Here is a 16785-nt window from a genome sequence, read left to right as displayed (position 1 = left end):
CAGTTCAACAAAAGAATATAGTGGATAATGTTCAAAATGCTGAATTTCACAGAAAAAGAAGTATTTCCAGATGCAGTTCACAGTTTATACATGGTGTGAGATGCATTACATCTTAGAGGTTTTTGGAATGCTGTGCTAATCAAAAATAGTACAGCTTCCCTGTGAGAAGGTTTGTACAGTTCCCTTGGAATCACAGTGGGGCAGAGCATTTGTATAATTCCACTGTGAAATCTCTGCAGTTCCCAGAATTCCTAACAGTGGCTGCTCTTCGGCTGCACCACAGCAACAGTACTGAACGTGAAAAAACCCCATCCATTAGAGTCACTGTGCTGAGATTTTTAATGGAAAAATTTACATCCTATCATTATACTTCCTTACCTCACACAGTCTCATGCTGATGGATAGTCTATACTTGCTCATTTCAAATGTAAGGAACCGGGGGGTGGGAATGACAGTCAACCTTGAAATCATGTTGCACTTTGGAAATGCCTGTGAGCCTTGGGGGAAAAAAAAAGGAAAATATTTCAATTTTTTTGTTTGCCTGATGAAAAGCACTGGTAAGATTTGAACTTCTTCATACTGTTTTCAACACCCAAAATCATATGAAGAAAAAGTCCCTCTGACCAGCAGGTATGCATAATAGATATTGTGCTGCACCAAGGCACAGAAGTAATGGATAATTATAACTGATGAGGTTTTCAAGCACTTACTGCTTGTGATCTTCAACATTAACTTAGATACAAATGTTTCATTATCTTTTTATAACTCACAATTTTACCATTTGCTTAAAAGAAATCATAATAAAATAACTAAGATATATTTTACCAAGTCATTATCCATAAAACCTACAAGCTAAACTCCAGATCTGGAAGTAATTCTGACAGATCCTTGCACTTGTAAATGTCTCTGTAACATCAGTAGGACTCTCTGGGGGCTGCTTCCATGGAGTGTGTTCAAGTATATCTCTATCTTTTCTATGTCTGGGAAAACATTTGGTAGATTGCCTAAGCTACAAGGAGCTGAAAAGACCTCTCTGTCCTTTTCATCCACATGTTTATTGGGAGGAATTTAAGAAGTTAGATAACACTTAAAGAACAAATAGATATTGCTCAATTTTTTTTTTCAAATTCCTTTTGGCTTTGGCCGTTGCCTATTATTATAAAGGTCTTTTTCTAGTTTGCCTACATAAACACTGAGCAGATTATCAAATCAAGTATGCTATTTTAAACTAATATTTTGATCTTAAAATTTGATCGACTATATTTGATTTATCACATTAGTCATCTCTGTTCTCTGTTCCTTCTGTAAACAGCATTATTATAGTATAGATGAAGAACATTAATTTTAGATTTTCCTAAAAATAATTGTTTTATATATATATATATATGCAACGAAATTCCTGGAAAAAACCCTCCCAAAACACAACAAATTAAACCACAGCAAAATAGACCACATGGAATAATTTTAAAGGAATCTAATTCCTTGGTAGATGCAGCCCAGGAACAGACCTGCCATTGCTGCTGGCTCATGTTCAGCTTGTTGCCCATTAGGACCCCCAAGTCCCTTTCAGCAAGGCTGCTCCCCAGCCACACGTGCTGACCTGTAGTGGTCTTTTTTGGTTATTTCGTCCCAGGTGCAGGAATTACCACTTGTCTTTTATAAACTCCACACTGTTCTCAGTAGCTCACCTTCCATCCTGCCAGGCCTCTCTGTTGGATGGCTTGCCCTTCTGATGTGTTCACCTCACCACCACGTTTGGCACCACCGGGACATTTGGTGGGGGTGCTTTCAATCCCATCACCCGTGTAATTTATGAACATGTGGGACAGCATGGGGCCCAGTATCAACCCCTCGGGTACCTCATTTGTGACAGGTTGCCAACCTGAGTAAAAACCACTTACTACCACCTTCTGGGTGTGAACTGTTAGCCAATTTCCTACACTTCTCATATACAACCCATTCAATCTGTATCTTTCCAGTTTGTCAAGGAAAGGCCATGTGAGACAGTGCTGAACACTATACTGATGTGCTGGTAAAGAGATTAAGTAAGGAGGTATTTATATGTCTTTGTGATATCAGTAAAGGTAATTTTAACTATGATTTTATTGCTTATGTTCCTAACTAAAATGTCAGAAAACTGAGAAGGCAACACATAAAAGCTTAAAACAAAAAGCTTAAAAAGCTTTTGTGGGTTGGCAAGAAATATTTTGTAAAGGGAAATGTAGTGTAGGAAAACTCAGTACATGTGGCTTATTACAAAATGAAAATAGATAGAAATTGAGAAATAATTAGTTTGAGTATACAACTGCCTTCACAAAGACATGCTGGACACTGTAAGTCTCTGGAGTCTAGTAGCCAAAGCTAAATGAAAAGAAACAATCAAAAGAAATTAAAATCAGAAGTAAGGATGAATGCATACAGTTCTATTTGTAGGTCAAGTTTGAAATTCAACTTGTCAGGAATTGCATATTCTTTTCCTTTTGATGTCTCTAAATGGACTTAATGGTTTTCTAATTTGGCTCTTTGATAAATTCACCTCTAGGTAAATTAAGGTCTTTTCTACATTTAACAAACATTTGTGTAATATATCAGTAAAGAAAAACACTTTCTCAACCAACTCAAAGGTATTATTCCAATTTAGCTTTAGAATTTAGAGGGAGCAGATCAGAGCTGCACTGAGCATTTTTTTTCTCTTGTGGTTTAGGAGGTATGACAACCCCATGTTTGGGTTCAAAGGAGCTGTACTACCACAGGAGGTCCTATTCATACCGAGCCTCAAATAGACACTCAAACAATAATTATCTGAGCCTAAAAAGGCATTTGCTAAGTATCTGGAGATCTGAGGTCATGAAAACCTTGCAGATACTGTATTTGCAGAGGGGTTTTAGAATGTATGAGAGGTAAAAAGTAGTGTCAGCTTCGAAACCTACGATTGAACAATAAAACCTGTCTGTTCTTATTGCATTCTGCTCAGTCACCACAACCCTTTTTTTTTCATTCCTTTTTTGTGGTACCACCATGGGCTCCCCATCCTTCATATTGCTTCTCCTCTTCTAATATTAGGGCCTGAGCCTTTTTCCTATACTAAAGGTATTCCATCTCCTCTTGATCCAGCACCCCATCTAACCTATGTTAGATCTAACAGATGTTGAGCAGTGTTTAGAATAAAAATCCCTGAAAACCTGGGCATTTGATATGCTCAGAAACTGTAAAGCAAGAGAAACAAAAAACAAGACTTTGTCACTGCAGATATCATGCTGGTTTGGTTTGTTTCTGCATTAATTTTGTTATTGGAAAGACCAGAGGGATGTGAAGCAGATCAACATGCTGAATATCGTTTCACAGCATGAACAGGTGTTAAGAGGAGTTGTGGGTATAGAATTGAGGGAATGGGAATATTACTTGGTTCAAGCCTGTGGTGATTTTGTTCTTTTGCAAACATCCTCATGTGAAATATGTACAAAATAAACATTTTAAATGAAAAACAATCAAACAAAACAATGAAAAAAAAACCCACCCCAAGAAATCATATTTTTGCAAAAATAAAGGGGAATCATGAAAGATACACAGTGCTGCTGAGACAATTTTTTTCCTTACTCTGAGCTGCAGTGAAATACCAAAACTACCAATTTAGGAGCCAAAAGGGAAGTAGGTCCTGTTGTGCAACATGGTGCAGTGCATGCTTGCAATGAATTGATTACACGGGAACGCTACCTGGTTTTCATACACTTTTTCATAGAATCACAGAAATATTGGAAAAGACCTTTAAGATCATCAAGTCCAACCATGAACCTAACACTGCCAAGCCCACCACTACGTCATGGTCCTAAGCACCACATCTATGCATCTTTTAAATACCTCCAGGGATAGTGACTGAGCAGCCTGTTCTAATGTTTAACAACCCTGTCCATGAAGAAGTTGTTCCTAACATCCACTCTAACCTTCCCTCAATACATTATGAGACCATTTCCTTAACGCAGTACTTGTGCTCAAGGCACGAGCTCTGGCGTGCCCCAGGTCAGAGCGAGTCCAGCTGCGTTACTTCCGTGTGTCGCAGAAGCGACTTCGGCATCAGGAAAGGAGCTGCTGGCTGGGCTAGCTAGCTGGCTTCTTTGCAGAGGGAACACAGCAGGAGCTGATGGGATTGGCTCACGTTAGCTCGGAGACAAAGGAAGAGAGAGGCTGTTCTGGTCTGAGTCCTAGCAGGTTTATTGTTAGAAGTTTCGCAACCCGAACAAGCTCGGAAGGGATGGAAGGCGATAGGAAGTGATGGGATCATCCCCTGAAGCTTGTCCTCAGTTTTATAGGGAATTTGAAAATCCCGGTGAAAGGGGAAAACAACCAATGAGTTACAGCCAGGGGGAGGATAAAATTTAACAAGAACCAATGGGGAAACCGAGAGGTGGGAGTTATAACAGAGAACCAATGAACAACTGAGTAACCGGGAGTTTCCCAAGCCGGGGAAGATGGTTTGGACCCGGGCGCTGCCTGGGGGATGTGGCTTAGGCTTCTGAGCCGCCCCTCGACCCACCCTCTTAGTCTGCCTCTTTGGGAAACTCGATCCAGGGAATGGGCTGGGATTGATTGGCATCTCGCTGCCCCAGCCCCACAGTGGGCTGGGTCACACCAACATTTCCTCTCATTGTTACTTCTTACCTGGGAAAAGAGATCAACGCTGCTTGGCTACTACCTCCTTTCAGGTAGTTCCAGAGAGCGATAAGGTCTCCCTTGAGACTCCTTTTCTCCAGCTCCCTGAGACACCGCACACACTTCTTGTGCTCTAGACCCTTCACCAGATCTGTTGTCCTTTTCTGGACATGCACCAGCACCTCAATGTCTTTCTCATAGTGATGGGACCAAAACTGGACACAGGATTTGAGGTGCAGCCCCTCCAGTGCTGAGTACAGGGGGACAATCACTGCCCTGGTCCTGCTGGCCACACTATTGCTGATACTGGCTATGATGCCGTTGGCCTTCTTGGCCACCTGGGCACACCGTGGCTCATGTTCAGCCACCAGTGACCAGCACCCCCAGGTCCTTTCTCACTGGACAGCTTCCCAGCCTCCCTGCCCCCAGCCTGTAGCCTTGCACGGGTTTGTTATGATCCAAGTGCAGGACCTGGCACTTGGCCTTGTTGAACCTCATACCACTGGCCTTGGCCCACTGATCCAGCCTGTCCAGATCCTTCTGCAGAGCCTTCCTGCCCTCCTGCAGATCAACACTCACACTGAACTTGGTGTCACCTTCAAAGTGACTGAGGGTGCACTTAATCCCCTCATCCAGATCATTGGCAAAGATATTAAATAGGACTAAACACAATACTGAGCCTTGCAGAACCCCACTTGGGACTGGCTGCCAGCTGGATGTAACTTCATTCACCAGCATTCTCTGGGCTCAACCATTCAGTCAGTTTTTTACCCAGCAAATAGTGGACCTGAGCAGAGAGTTTTTCCGGCAGAATTATGAGGGAAATTGTGTCAAAAACTTTATTATAGTCCAGGTAAACAACATCCACAGCCTTTCCCTCATCCATTTAGTGGGACACCTTGTCATTGGAGGAGGTCTGGTCAGTCAAGCAGGACTTGCCTTTCATAAACCTGTGCTGGCTGGGCCTGATCCCATGGTTGTCTTGCACGTGCCACATGATGGCACTCAAGATGATCTGCTCGATGACCTTCCCTGGCACTGAGGTCAGACTGACAGACCTGTAGTTCCCCGATCCTCTTTCTGACCCTTCTTGTAGATGGGAGTGACATTTGGTAACCTCCAGGCAACTGGGAGGTTCCTCCCAAGTTAGCCAGAACTTCTGGGAAATGATGGAAAGTTGCTCAGTAAGCACTTCTGCCAGCTTCCTCATGTTATGATCCCACTTCTGCTCCAGCATGGGCTCCTCTCTCCATGAGTCTGCAAGTCCCTGCCAGGAGCCTGTTCCAGCATGGGCCTCCCATGGGTTCCCAGCCTCCTCTCAGGCATCCCCCTGCTCCAGTGTGGGTCTCCTTCCATTGACTGCGGGTGGATTTCTGCACCCCCGTAGACCTCCAAGGGCTGCAGGGGCACAGCTGCCTCACCATGGTCTGCACCACGGGCTGCAGGGGAATCTCAGCTCCAGTGCCTGGAGCACCTCCTGCCCCTCCTAATGAGCTGACCTTGGTGTGTGCAGAGTTGTTCCTCTCACGTGTTCTCACCCTGCTCTACTCTGGCCGCAGTTACATCTGTGCAATAACTTTTGTGCTTCTTCTTCTTAAATCTGTTATCACAGAGGTGTCACCGCCTCTTCTAATTGGCCCAGCCTTGACCAGTGGCAAATCCATCTTTGGAGCTGGCTGGCATAGGCTCTGCCAGACATGGAGGAAGCTTCTGGCAGCTTCTCACAGATGCCATCTCTGTGGCCCCTCCCCCACTTCCCACCAAAACTGTCCTGCAAACACAATATACATGGAAACATTAATTCCAACAAAGTCTGAACAGATGATTTTCTAAAGGATTCAGAATAGGGAAAAATGTTTGGTTTTGTGTCTTACAGTATGCGGTAAAACATGAATTACAAATACATTGGCATTGACATTAAATTTTTTACTCTACATTTAACATTGTCAACCTTATTTAAATTAAAAATCTTGGTATCTTTGACATTCCTAACAGTATTCCATCATTGTAATATTTTGTAATGTATACCAACATATAAAACAGAATTTTCCAGTCCCTTTCATGTAAGAGTAAATAATGTGCTGAGGAAGCTTTCCTTTTAAGGGATAATGACCAGAACATTCTGTGTACAAAGCCCTTTGTACACAGGACACATAGTAAGAGGGTATGGAAACAATCAATGCTGGCATAGCAGAGTGTAAAAAAAGACAGATGTCAAACAATGTGACAATGCAGAATAATGGGAACAGGGGAAAGTGGAAAGCCAGACCATGAAGTCATTAATGAGATATGGAATAGGAATTCTCTTCCCTTTCAGTACATAAACAGAGGGGTAGTAATTTGGGAGAGTGAGAGGCATGTTTACAGTCAAGAGTGCACTGAAGCTCTGGGTCTGGATATGAATCTATCAAATTTGTCCAAGCCTGTTTTATGGTATTTCAGCATTTCCAACTCAGGTTGTAAAGCAGGGAGGAAATAAACTCTGTCGAAGCCTAAAAAGAGCTTAACATAAAGTTGGATTCTAAACATGAACACAGTTTTAAAGGTCTATCCTCCCATCCTTTGTGAAATGGTTAATCAAAAAATCTTACGAAATGAAAGCAAAATACGTCCTTATAAATGTTGCTTAAAGACTGTTCCTATAAACACAAAAGAGAACCAAAATGCCTGTTTGTTTTTTTCTCTCTTTGTTGTCTGTTGTCCTAAGTACTGCAGGCAGCACCAGAAAAACCTGGTGAAAAGCAGTATGCACTTCAATACCTTGCACAACAGGGCCACTGCAGATGGAGATAACACATTTCTCTCTAAGTTAATGCCATGCAGATACCTTTGAGCCCGAAAAGAATAAGTTCTATATAAATTCAATTTGATGAGAATTCAGTACAAAGACTCAATATAAATGTTAGATATATTGCATTGAATTCCTGTTTAGAGAGAGAAAAAAACCCACCTGTCTATTTACTTCTTTTAACACTGACTAAAACCAAGTCTTTGGATGGATTTACAGAATCTATTTCTGCACTGATCCTGAAAGAATCAAAAGCAATTACCAGAAAATGATAAAATATAAAGAATGAGAGACAAATGCACTTCAAACACTTTTCATTCAGGAAATGGCAGGACCAGACATGCTGGCTGTGTTCCAGTTTCAGTATCTGTTTTCAGTCTAAATTATTTTCGTTCTCTCTCCCTGTAATTAAATATATTGTAAGTGGGGTGCTAGATACACCTTATCTCTGCAATAGAGTAATTCCCCCATTAATGGAAAGATAAGAGGGAATAAAGTGGAATGAAGCTGACGCTCAGCTGTGAATTAAGGCCTAAACAAGTACAGAAGTGAGACATTAATTTCATTTGTGCTTCTCATTCTCTCCCCCTAAGTTTTCCACTTAATGCTTCTGTTTCTGATTTTATCTTAGGAAAAACAGTATACACAGTAGCTGCTTCTATTACCATGAATCAGAGACATTGTGAACTAGAAAATCATCAAGAAAATGCTATTTTTCTGACCATAGCTTTAATCTGCAAACTAAACATTATGATAGTTTACTAGGTTTTTCCAGATTTGGGCTGTTATATTAAGTTCTGTTTTATGTAGCAACATACTTCGGTGATCTTCTTAATGCCAAGCCTGATTCCTGTCCTCACCTTGTGACACTTTGGTATTAGGAGTCCAAAGCAGTAAGTAAAATCCATACACCCTCACTCTGTAGAGTCATTTTCTCTCTTTCTTATCAGCATTGGCTAATGACATGGATCTTGCATGGAAGAGCAGAGGTTGCTAGAGGGTGAAACTGAGTGAATATACTGTCCTGCTTGTAATAGTCACATTTTGGTAAGAAAAGCTCTAAGAATAAAATAAAAATAAAATAAAACCTCTAGTTTGATGCTGTTATTAACCAGCATGAGTGAAACACGGTACTGAGAGCCATGAACAGTGAGAGAAAATGAGAAAATGAACTATTTCTACTAAAACAAAAAATAAGTCAAACTACACAGCATTTAGAAACTCAGAATAGAGAACAGAAAAACTCAATCTAGATGGTAAACCAGATTTCCAGATGAAGAAAGAAAGGGAAAAGCACTGTAAATGGTACCAAGAAATGAGTCTGCATGGAAGATAAGTGGATTTTTTTCCTATTTCACTGAAGAAGCAATGAGAAATGAGTAAAACTGATGCTAGAAATAAGCCTGAAAAACATATTTACACCTGGTAAAGGTGTATCATGAGTAAGATAACTCTCAAGAGAATGAGATGCAAGTTTTCATTTGAAACCAAGAACCAAAACAAAGATAGACTAGATTAAAGCTGATCGTCATAGAAATATTCTGGAATGGTACAGCTTTCTTAATTAGAGACAGACTCATCATCTAACAGGAGCAATGTCTCTGAGAAAGAAATCAAACAGAACATCAGTAAGGAAACTTCAAAAAACAACGGAAACTGAATCATCAGCATCGAAAAAAAAATACAGTAAAGTTACTTTTAATTGAGAGCCATGTCAGTAAAGACATTGCAACATAAAGCTCAATGCATTCTTGAAAAGTGTCATGAAAAGCTGGGTAATTTCTCTAGCCTGTATAACCTCAATCCCACTCAGTTTCATTGGTCACGAGTTTAATGACATTTCAGCGATATCTGCACTACACTACTGCCTAAGCATAAGTTTTTGTAGCTACTGATATAAAGTATAGTAGGCAGGATGGATAACTCATTCAAGAACATAGAAAGAAATACAAAGCATAAAGGAAGAGTGCACAACAAATGAATAAGACAGCAAAAAAGAAAAAAAATCTACTTGTATAATAAATACATAATGCAACAGAGGAAAGCATCAACATTGGGACTCAGACACAGACATCTCCAATATGCACACTGTGCAATAAAGAAGCTGCCAGCCATCCAGCTGCCATATTTACAATCACACTATTGGATCAATGACCCATTTCAGCTGCATTGTAAAGCCAGCAGCAATGTAATTCCAATAATATGAAGCTCTAACAGCCTGGAAGATTGTGACTAAAGGTTAGGACACATACAATGAAATCTTTCTTTGGTGGGTGGATACATTCAGGCTGTCAGTAAAAACCTCACAGAACAAAACACCTTTCTGAATTGAGTTCATAATGGCTGCGTTGAGTTTATAACTGCTGGCACACCAAGGTGCTGGAAGATGCAGGATAACACTGTAGTTTCTGTTCAGCTTTCTAATAGAATGTGGGCAGAATATATCGTCTGGGTAAATTCGCGGGGAGAGCAAGCTGCATTGTGTACACCAACAAAAGTATGCAGACAAACCAGTTGTTAAAGAAAAGTTGACAAGCCAGTGAGGAAGAAGCACGTTTCATCCCTTGAGACTAACACAACACTCATCAGTGAACTTGTAATAGCAAGACAACTTTTAAGTAAAGAGAATCTACATTAAGATGTACTTCCTGATTTAACCATGGCAACATCATTCACAGCTGTGTGATGCTTGTCACACTAAATGGGTTCTGTGTTACACATGCTGTGGCAATTTTCCTCATGCCTTCTTAGTAGGTATCACAGAACATGAATGCACTGTAAATTTTCTCTAAGAAAACACAAGAACTTGAGAGAGTCAAGATTATAGATGATGATCTTATCCCATAACAGAAAGAAAAATAAAGAAAAGGCAATCCAGGACTGTGGACAACTGCAGAATATCCACACCTCAGCCAGTCTTCACTCTTAAGTGACTGCCAAGATTTGAATACCATCCTAGAGGAAGACGGCAAGAATATCAAGTCAAATCAAATGGATGTCCAGACATTTTTTAATTTTTCCCCCTCCTCTTGTTTAAATCTGTAAATATAGTGTTTGGAAAAGCTGTGTGGTGCTGAAGAGGGAAGTAGCAATCCAGGGAAAGAGGAAGTTTCAGTTCAGGACTTTCAGCATTTGCAGTTGGTTACCTGAAATAATGAGGACATGTAATTACTGGATAGGCTGGAGCTCTGCCTAACATTTCAGGCTGGATGTCTTGAGAAGCAAATAATGAAATAAGTATGTGCTTAGGTATTGTTATTACTTAGTTATTATTATTACTACCCTGCCACAATTTATGCGGAGGGGAGGCATTCTTACCAAGGAGTATCTGTATCTGATAGCCTTTAATAGATGTCAGTGGGATTTTCAATCACCCTTTGGACTGAAGTGAATTCTTATGGTTTTTTTCTGCCTTGATATACATTATGTGAGGAGCCCAAGAGGGACACCTGTTGACTTCAGAGAGCTTCCAGCCAGAGAAACTGAGAACCACTAAAGAAAAGCAGAAAAGAGCAGAAAAGATTTGAAGAGAGTCCATTAACTGAAGGGAATAGCCAACTATTTTTCCAGATTGTGTGAGTATATATGAGATTCCCTTGAAGCCTTCAAATAGCTAATAAACAAAGTACAAGTGTAAGAATACTTATACACAGTAAAAAAAAAAAATATTTAAAGAGGTACTTTTACTGGTACTGTGTGCTAATAAAACAGTGAAACTGTACTTTTTAAATTGTCAAAATATGGTCAACTTTGCATTTGTGAATCTTCACCTAACTGCCTTGAATATTTTCACAAGGCTGTTTTAAGTACTTTCTCAGTCATGCAGAAAGTCTGTGTAGTAGCAGGGAACTAAATTAGGGTTTCTTAGAGGCTAGTTAGTTTTTTAACCACCAGCTCTTATTCTGAATGGGCACTGTTATAACTGAGGTAATGCCATTATCACACAATTTTCAGAGAATGTAGTATCCGTAACACACATTTGTTCAATCTTAATGCTGTCTTTTCCTTCAAGAATATTTTTAAATCTCCTCTGTAGCAGAGATATTATGGAGACACTTTCCAAAGTAGGATTTCTTAGGGATGAACTGAAGGGAGTACCAAGGCATTTATGATTACATCTTTACCTTTTAATGGAACAGCAGCAAAACTTTTGCCATTCCCACAATATTGTAACTGAAATAAAACATCTTCAGAGTTTACAGTGACAAAACATACATAATGACTGTTGCTGTTGCAGGTAGTTTGGTGAGTCCCAGCAAACAGAAAATTATAGAAATACTGCTTCTTTATTAACTAATAAGTATATATTCAGAAACTTCACTGAATCTAAAAATAACGGATGTGCATAGCATTCGCTGAATGAGATATGAGGCCTTGACTGAATAATGATCTATATAAGTAAAGTAGTTGTCGAACTGGATCATGGAATAAGGTGGTTTGTAATAAAGATCATGTTATTGCAACATCATACGTTGGGAGCAGGAAGAAGATAGGTCAAAACCAAAGTTATTTAACTCACAGTGTATATTTATTCAATACACTGTTTCCAATAAACAAAATGATTACAATTACATTGGAGTGCTTGTCTTTTTGTTAAGTAAGCTGTCTGTGAAGATAAAGCACTAGAACAGATGAATTTAACAATAACAGTATTCTCAGTAACCACAGGGTACCTTTTACTCCACTGTTTCTTCACTTGATGCTCTGCAATTTTTCCAGCTTAGAATAAAAATAAAAAATACCTGCCTGACTGCTTAAAGAGACAGATGTTATCAACTGATTCTACTCTGTCACAGTAGTTACACTGAACAGTGGAGAGATTTTTCATTCTGAGTGACAAAATCAAAAAAGTCATTGGAATATTTCCTCTGCTTATTTTTGAGGTATTGAGATCCAAAAATCCTAGTGCTTGCTACTCCTGAGCTCATTGACAGCAAAGCACTAGACAGCACTTCTCAAAAAGCTCTTCTAACGTGAATAAATAATAACATAAGCAAAACCCCCCACTCTAGAAACCAACAACTTAACTCTGCCACCTTCTTTACACTTATCCATTATTAGACCAGACTACGTATCTGAGGATGACTTGAGCCCAAATTGCAGGATTTATTGTTTGTTTTTCAAAGAAAGAAAAGGACTGGAAAACACATTAAGAGCCTAATCCCATTGTCTCTAATATCTATACACATTGTATATGCTGAATATGAAAAAGTGCTCAGAAGTACTGTTCACAGATCAACCCAGAAGAGTGGAGGCAGCTGGGAGAAAACCTCTACACTTGTAGAAAGGATATTCAGGTTATAGATTGTCATGTTCATAGGTTTTATGGAAATAGAATATATGTCAACAGTCTAAGAGAAAACGGAAACTTGTACTGTTTGGGAAAGTGGCCAAGTGAAATAGTTCAGTGATCCACTGTTGCTATCTACTAGACACATTTAAATAAATAAGAAAAAAACCCAAAAAACTAATATTGTTGTGCACAATATCAAAACAATATAGGTTTGAATTTACTGCCTTATTCAGAAACTAACCTGCATATTAACAGATCATGAAGTTGTAGAAATGGTTTGAGATTGTAATCCTTTACTGACACTGAATGAGTGACATAAGATCATAGTTTTCAATATCTAAGAAGGCATAAGGATAATTTGCAATATTTTTTCTGTTATTTCAAATAAATTTTCTCATTGAAATAAAATTATTATTTTGAGGATGTCTCCCTGTGTTTAAACTCCTTACTTCATAGGTCATTCTTCAAAGGAAAAATACAAGTGCTTATACGAGATACAAATTTGTCCATGTATGCCTTGAAAGGATACTTACAACTTCTTTCATTCATGTGATTTAAAACTGTGTACTGGTTAATGGTATAACTTTTATCATTTTGTCTCAGAGATGGGTTTGTATGTTTTTTCCTACAGGAATAGTTTATATTTTTTGGGATTCTTATAAAACTCATTGGGTCTTCCAAACTGTTTTTTTCTAGTTTCATGTTTTGTTTTGTTTTTTTGTTTTTTGGGGTTTTTTTTAGTTTCTTTGAAAATTTATCCCTTTTAGTATGCAAAGTCATATAATATGTGAATGTATACTCAAGAAGCACTGTTATTATCTGAAAAGTGTCAAAATGTGTATTTTTTGCAGCTACAAAGATAAAGCTAAAAATAGATGTCTGTACTTAATTTATAAAGTGAATTTTGTCCATAAAAATGACTGCTTTTTATATTTCTGGGTTTTATTAAGCAATTTGCCGTCCGTTAGATTTTTAACATCTCTGGAACCATATTCGTGGCAGGTTTAAATGCTTACTTTTTCTTTTCCCTAGAAGTCAGCTTCTCTTTTATAATTTGATGGTTAGTGATTTTTACTCTGCTTGAAAAACCTTTGCTGTAACACACTGCTGGCCATCCAAAAGGCTGATCAAGAGTGCTACCCACTGAATCAGTAGTTGGCAACAAAAAGGGAATTCCTCATAAGAAGCTGGTTTGGTTTTAAACGGCAGCTCCTAAGAAAATGTTTAGATGAAATGTCACAGAATTCTGCTCTGAAGGATTACTGTTTAAATTGTATTTTTCTCAATTAATAAATCTGTGCATACTGTGCCATCGTGGTTGCAGAGAGAGGGGAAACTTAGGAGCTGTGTGGGCATAGCCAGGTTGCTGTTCTATACCACGTACATCATCATTGGGGGAGCGTGGTTTTGGGGGGAAGGAGAAGGAAAGTACCCCTAGAAGCGCATAATTTTGTCTCCCTCTCTTCATTGGGAGGATTGCCAGGATGAGCCCCGTGAAACACATACTCTGAGGTTCCCCTTCCTGTTCCACCGAGGCGCAGCTCCAAACACACAGTGCTGAAAAGCAGTGGGGGTGTGGGAAGTACCAGTAGGGAGCAGAGCAGCAGAAGTGAGCCCAATTCCAAAAGGAGATGAGTCGAGCCAGGCGGAGCAGGGTGGAGCAGTCTGAAGTGCTGGTGCCACATGGAATTGAATCAGCAGAGTGCAGCAGTCTGGGAAAAAAAATGGGCAGCACAGTGCAGACAATCCAGCTTTTTGGGATTTGTCAGTCATTGTTTGTCATTGTCTCAGGCCCAGGGACGGGAGTGCCAGCTGCAAGGAGCACCCTCCGTCTTGTCTTTGTCTGGGACAGCATGGGGTGCTGCTCACGGGAACAGCTGCCACCCTGCGTTTGTCCCGGCAGCCACCTGGAACCAAGTTGAGATGATGAGCACCTTTCTGCGTGTAAAGCACCTTCTCTTTCTGTGCACTCTTTTCCATTGATATTGCTGCTGTTACTGTGTGTTTCTTATTCCATTGCTTTTTGTTTTCATTAAATTGTTATCTCATCCCATAGTCTCTGCCTTTGTCCCTCTCTTGCTGGAAAGTGTTGGGGAAAGGGGGAGGCTTATTTGGGGTTTAATTTTGGTCTGGAATTAAACTACCACATATGTACCACATACCACATAATTTTCAATGTAAATCTTCAAATTTTTTTTTTTTTTTTTGAGTTCATAACTGGCCAAAATTGAATTCATTTGAAAGCTTATTTGGGGTTTGCATCAGTGACTCAGAGCTGAAAAAAGCAGTCCCCTACTATCTCTAGTCATCCAACACCACCTGGACATTTTATGCTTCCTGATGAGCACAACCTAACCTAACCTAGCCTACCATGATGCTCTAACACACGCTGTCAGAGAGATTTGCTTTGAAACAGACTTCTAGAGCTGAAGGCTTAAATGGGACTTCTGGCCAATAACTATATAAATAATCAAAGGAGAAGAATAAAAGTTAAAATAAAAAACGAAAATCCGTAAAGAAAATACAAAATCCTGTCACTTCTGGTAACATGTTTTCTGGTACAATATTTATATCTCATTTGCACCCTCCTCTGTGCTAGTACAGACGTTACTGAGGTCATATTATGGGGGAAAAAAAAGGGAAATTTTAGCAATTAAAAGAACTCACCTTTGGGGTTACATTTTAGATGGACTTTTTGAGTAATATGGTGTGTAACAGTCTATACAGAGTAACATTAACACAACTCTTGTGTCAATGACAAAGAGACAGAGGAGGAGTAGGAGCCTAAGGTGCTTCTTGACTTTTCCATCAAAGTCAAGAACTGTATAAATACCAGCCTTTCTGGTACAGCCTTGAAGGCTGACAGCAGAAGATACAAGTGGGGAGAGGATAAGGGCCCAGTTTTTCAGAAAATTTGTTGACTGGGCAGGCAGGGAGATGCAAAAATAGGAGTCATATACACCTCAAGGATTGTAGCTATTCTCTTTACTACCTGAGCACAGAGCCTGTATTTTGGCACTGAATGTAAGCAGGAATTAAACCAAAATGATGGTTCCACATTTGATTTCATTCAGACTATAGGAATATTTGAAAGGCAAATCTAGAATGCAAATCTTTTCACTTAAATCATTTCTATGTTCTTCCATAAGTAATGATGAAAACTGTCTCAGGCTATATTTACTTAAAATATGTAAAATGTTAGTATAGAACACATGTCAAGTAGAGAGGGCATTAACAAGCAATGAGAGCAAAAATGCAATTAAGCTTAAATAGGTGTTAGTTTTGTCTCCAATGATCCTTTGTTATTTGTTGTATTCAGTTCAATACAATGCCCAAACATATTTTGTAAGGTTTTAATTAGATAGAATGCATTTTACTTGCTTCTGTATGAGTTTCATTACAGTAATTATTTTAGGAATCTGAATAAACATTATAAGTCACCAGTTAATGAAAAATGGGTTTGTATGTTTCACTCAAAAATTTCATTGGATTATTCCCATCTAAAAAAAAATGAACAATTTCAAAATTAGAGAGACAATAAAATACTACTCATCAATAAACCTGAGCATGTGCTAAATCAGAATAATTTATTCCTCCAATTATTTAAAGTCATAAGAGATGCAATGGCAATATAACAGGACCAATATCAGCCTGCATTCAGGGAATTGTAAATGTAGAGTGAAAACATCCAAAAAAGTTCTTTTGTATTTTGCTTCTTATTTTTGGCCATAGACATTTCATAAATAAACATTCAGCTGAGGCAAACAATTTCCTTTTTGCTCAGAATGAAAGACTTGTGTTTTTCAGCCCTCTGAAACTGGCTTAGTTAGATTTTTCCAAATTAAAATATTTATAGAAGGATGAAAAGATAGGTAAATACATATAAACTCATTTTCAGGAAGGCACAGGTAATTTCATTCAATGCACTTTCTTTGATGAAACACACATTTGTTATCTTATTGATGCTTAGTTTTGCCTCTAGCTCATAAATACTCTATGCAAGTTTATCCAAGAGAGCTATAGGGATGGGGTCCATGCTTTAGGTACTTGTGGACTC

This window comes from Corvus moneduloides, chromosome 1, assembly GCF_009650955.1.
Source record: "Corvus moneduloides isolate bCorMon1 chromosome 1, bCorMon1.pri, whole genome shotgun sequence".
Taxonomy (NCBI): domain Eukaryota; kingdom Metazoa; phylum Chordata; class Aves; order Passeriformes; family Corvidae; genus Corvus; species Corvus moneduloides.
Note: the sequence above shows the minus strand (reverse complement) of the source record.